The 5321-nt window shown below is 39.9% G+C and overlaps 1 pseudogene; it reads right to left on the bottom strand.

Moving 5' to 3' along the window:
- Window positions 1-1170: 1170 nt before the first annotated feature.
- LOC140948951 (uncharacterized) lies at window positions 1171-4757 on the bottom strand (annotated as a pseudogene).
- Window positions 4758-5321: the final 564 nt, after the last annotated feature.

Below are 5321 nucleotides of genomic sequence, written 5' to 3'. Positions count from 1 at the left end.
AGTTTTCGTTTTATGTACGTGCTGGTGCACTTGCAGAGGATTTCATTACGAATTTGGTTATCTGTGTCTTCGCCATCGTCACAATCTTTCGATGCTCCTCTGAGTCTGGTTGCAAACTGTCGGATTGTTTCCCCTGGTGCTTGAATTAGCTGTCTGAAACAGTGTCTAGCATACGTGGTGTCTACTTTGGGAGCGAAGTATGCGTTCAGTGCATCGACCGCTTTCCGGTAATCTTTCACATCTCCCTTGTTCGGCAGGGTAAGGAAAATATCTTGAACATCGGGTCCCTCGAGATGGAGCATTAATGCACGTCTCTTCTGCCTGTTGTTCGCGTTGTCTTCATTTAGAATTAAGCCTTTGCCGTCTGCAAATAGTTCGAAAGCTGTCAGCCACCGCTTCCATCGCAAGCCAAGCGTGTTTTGGTCCCCATGACAGTCGAATGTTTTGATATGGTTTCGTTCATTATCGTCCATGTTTCTCGCGAACTTTTCGTCTCGCTGACTTCTTGGGGTCTTGTTTTACCCTCTTCGCCAATGTTGTGACCGATCTAGTCGCCAAATAATGCAAGATTACAACGGATTCAACCTTGGGCGATGGGTTTATTTCGCCTACACGACTCGTGGTTCCTAATCCTATGGTCAGGCGTTCCAATGCCCTACCGAGAGGGAGTCTGGGTCCTAATACACATCAACCGGGAATTCACTGCCTTGTCGCGTACGAAGTAGGCGCTTTTGCCAAACCTTAGTTTATGGTGACGTAGTTGATACTCAAACTTGGGAGGTGTTCACCCTGAAAAACCCCATCGAGTTACCATTCCCTGCAAAGCACAGGGCTGAGAGTTTTGAAGTTTGTTTGCTTATCCTGTTTCTCGAAAACTCGGCCGTATTTTCCTTATATTTACAGACGGTTGTTAACCAGTTGTTCCAATTTATTTTTACGCACTTGTGGCCGTACTTCAACTTGTCTCCACCATTCAAACCAACATCCTTATACAGCAAGTACAGTGGTGGAAATATTGCTTCAAACATTATACTAGGGTCAACGAACGCGAATTTCTAAAATTTATTACTTTATAGTTTATGATCCATTTTCTATGACCTAACGTGTTATCAATGTATAACAGCCCAACGGTGCCCACAGTTAGCAGAAATTTAGCGCCTTTTTTTAGCATCAAAAAGAATCAGAACTAAAAGTGTGCAATATTGGACAGTTTAAGAACGAGTTTAAGATTATCTCGTTTGCGGTCATTAAAAAAAATGATATTAAAGTGAATTTCTACTAACTGGCTTTCTATGGAAATTACCTTATGTAAGCAACATAAGTTGCCATGCAATGAGTCACGTTATTAAGAGAGTGTCTCTGTAAGAGCGGTCCGGTCGATTTTGCTTGAGACACAGATTTAGCTCATTTCTTGTGTGTTGTAAGACATTCATGTACCTATACTAAAACCACAATCCGTTTGATCGCATCTCTTTATTTTTCAGAGTTTTACGGAAATTAAATTTCACTCGAGCGAAGGCCTGTCGTGACACTTTTCAAGACGTTAATTTGAGGCAACTTTGGCGGACGATTTACAACAAACTACGGGACTCAACAAAAAACAAATACCACAGCCATGTATATTAACTCTATCTTATCCATCGAGGCGACTTTCGTGAACATCACGTTTCAATCAAGCAAACAGGAAGACTTGAACGACACCTTATCGGTTCGCTTAAGTCACACACGCGAAAACCGATCACATTCAAGGTATATTTTTGAAAAAGTGAGGCGTTCTTAACGGATCCAAGTAATATAGCTAGGAAGTAGGTGCCATAGAAAAGGTAACTACAGAAAAAAACTTTGCGGCCCGACCTTTACTAAAACGTTATAACTCCGTGAACTTACCTAATTTTCGGCAATCTCCAAGTTTTGCCGCCATTTTGAGGGACTTGTCAACATGAAGCGTAGCAAATATAAATCGAGCAGGTAGATCTAAAACCGTCAGAAATACATACGAAAGCATTCAAATGAACTTCACTTTCAATTCAAAAGGCAAAATTTGAAATTGTTCGTTAAACCTACCATTCTTACATCCCCATGCGACCATTTCTTCCAACAATTCAAACACTACAACTAGTGTTCGAATTTCCCTCGTCGATTCCACCGTAAAAAATAACCTGTGCCACCCAAGCTTCGACTCGAATGTGAAGTACGAATCAAACAACGTAACTGCTTCATCTTCGAGGCCATATCACGCTGGTATTTTGATTTTCTGATCGACAAGAACGGTGATCAGGAGGTGATCGCCATGTTTACCTCATAAACGTGACCGCTGACCAGCCGCTAAGTGAAAACAGTACGGCGTAGGGTGGTGTGGGTGGCGGACTTATCGTCATAAGATATTCGAATACACGCTTAAAAAGCTTTAGGACTCTCAGTCTAAACAGTGAAAGCATGCTTCGAGGTACAGACAACTTTTATTTTATTCTCATAACTTTTTCCTTTAAATTAGAACTGGTATTAATTAATAGAGTTATTTAAATATTTTTAAACCGAAGTACCCATATGCCATATGACCTTTTTGCTTGTCCTTAGTGGTATAAAATAAGGTGTCTTTTCTTCCAGAACGTTTTAGTTATGCGTTATTGCAGGGAATGAACACTATACTTAGAAGGTTTGTTCTAAATCATTTTTACTGTTCCCAAGAATGTATGCAAAATCATTGCTTCATACAAAGCTGACTCTAAAATATGATTTTCCGTAACAGTAACCAATGTCATTTACGTAAGGTGTTAATAAAACTAGCCATGTACAATTTTTAGCGTTTTCCACTTATAAGCCTGACATACAATTGTCAAGTGAACTATGTTAGTTTCAGCTCATTCCTTGATTCGATGTGACCTTTTATCGCTAAACCCCATTCTTTTCATTTGCAATTTTCCTGTACTTTTTTTTTCATACGACAACGACAAAGAGTTTTATAAGTAAACCGATTTTTTGGTGTACCACGCTTACCACATTGTATATACAAATACATGCAAAAGGCTTGGCCGTCAAATCTCACTCGACTATATTACAACGGCTCCGCCGCCAAATCTCACTCGACTACTACACAATACCGCCAGCTACGCAGGCTAGCAAAAGGCCGGCTAAATAAGCTCCTCCCCCTGCTCCTAATTTTTTGGGTTGCCTTCGCCCCATGCCTCTGCACGACCCCCATTTAAATGGGAGCTCGAAGAAAGTACAGATTTCCTTAAGCATGGAAACAGTAAAATAGTTCAATTTTTCCTCCTTGACGTAGTCACACAAGTCATAAATGTTATTGACAATCGGATGCGTTAAGCCAATTTCTGTTACAACTGATTCGACGGTGGTCATGTGATTCACTTCTTCCTCGTCAATTAATTCCTCGTCAGATTTATTGTCAACCGCGGTGCTCGGAGACGAACCTGCCCGTCTCCATCTCGAGGAGGACAAACGGAAGAAAAATCCTTGTATTTGGGCTTTGTTTAGCCACTCTTCCCGGGAAAACAGGCGCTTCCCGTTTTCCTCCTTCGCTTTCCTCATATCTTGCGAGACTTGTCGCAGATCCTCTTTCTTTTCCAGATTGCTCACCAATTTCAAGCTTGGAGATGAGATACTGCCTTACTTTCTCTTAGAAGCGAACAGTGCCACCTTTTGGCTTATAAAGTGCCTATCCTTCACTTAAATTCTACTGGAAAGGTTCGCTACCCTGTCTCTCGATAACACTGGTACTGTCGTCTTCTGAAAGTTTAAGGGATGAGAATTTTTCAACCCAGCTTAAATCTAGAGATTTCAAAGCTGTTCTAATGTCAAAAATAAAGGAAATGACCCATGAATGCCAGTGCTCAGTGGAAGGATAATTACACCATCCAGCAGTGACCCAATGGCCCTTGTAGCTGTCTATAATGGAAAGATTGTAAGCTGGTTATGAAAATTACACTTTTTTCTCTTTTGCTTTGACTTTGTGACGTGGTTTTGTCACAATTTGAACAGACACGCGTCACTCTTACGTAATGTTTTAACGGGAAACCAAACAGCATCATTTTATTTCCAAGTAGGTATATATTCAGCGGTTCTTAGCCACCATTTTGCCAGAACAAAAAAGTATATGTATATATTAAGAGTGGTACAAAAAAAAAAGGGTTTACTTGTAAAAACCTTAGTGTTTTTTATATCTTTACATACTTATAAAAAATTGTAGAGGGTAAATGAAAATGAAAAAGAAAATGTGTCCTGCATAGCAGTCTTTCAAATTTCCTTTTAGCCGACAGGGAGTCTTGCAGAGGCATAGGGCGAAGGCAACCCAAAAAATTAGGAGCAGGGGGAGGAGCTTATTTAGCCGGCCTTTTGCATGTATTTGTATGTACAATATAATAAGCGTGGTACACGAAAAAATCGGTTTACTTATAAAACTCTTTGTCGTTGTCGTATGAAAAAAAAAGTACAGAAAAATTGCAAATGAAAAGAATGGGGTTTAGCGAGAAAAGGTCACATCGAATCAAGGAATGAGCTGAAACTAACATAGTTCACTTGACAATTGTATGTCAGGCTTATAAGTGGAAAACGCTAAAAATTGTACATGGCTAGTTTTATTAACACCTTACGTAAATGACATTGGTTACTGTTACGGAAAATCATATTTTAGAGTCAGCTTTGTATGAAGCAATGATTTTGCATACATTCTTGGGAACAGTAAAAATGATTTAGAACAAACCTTCTAAGTATAGTGTCCATTCCCTGCAATAACGCATAACTAAAAGGTTCTGGAAGAAAAGACACCTTATTTTATACCACTGAGGACAAGCAAAAAGGTTATATGGGTAATTCGGTTAAAAATATTTAAATAACTCTATTAATTAATACCAGTTCTAATTTAAAGGAAAAAGTTATGAGAATAAGATAAAAGTTGTCTGTACCACCAAGCATGCTTTCACTGTTTAGACTGAGAGTCCTAAAGCTTTTTAAGCGTGTATTCGAATATCTTATGACGATAAGTCCGCCACCCACACCACCCTGCGCCGTACTGTTTTCACTTAGCGGCTGGTCAGCGGTCACGTTTATGAGGTAAACATGGCGATCACCTCCTGATCACCGTTCTTGTCGATCAGAAAATCAAAATACCAGCGTGATATGGCCTCGAAGATGAAGCAGTTATGTTGTTTGATTCGTACTTCACATTCGAGTCGAAGCTTGGGTGGCACAGGTTATTTTTTACGGTGGAATCGACGAGGGAAATTCGAACACTAGTTGTAGTATTTGAATTGTTGGAAGAAATGGTCGCATGGGGATGTAAGAATGGTAGGTTTAACGAACAA

The sequence above is a fragment of the Porites lutea genome, chromosome 9 (genome assembly GCF_958299795.1).
Source record: "Porites lutea chromosome 9, jaPorLute2.1, whole genome shotgun sequence".
In the NCBI taxonomy this organism is placed as follows: Eukaryota; Metazoa; Cnidaria; class Anthozoa; order Scleractinia; family Poritidae; genus Porites; species Porites lutea.
The sequence above is the reverse complement of the archived record's forward strand: the minus strand, read 5'-3'. Positions and strand labels throughout refer to the sequence as shown.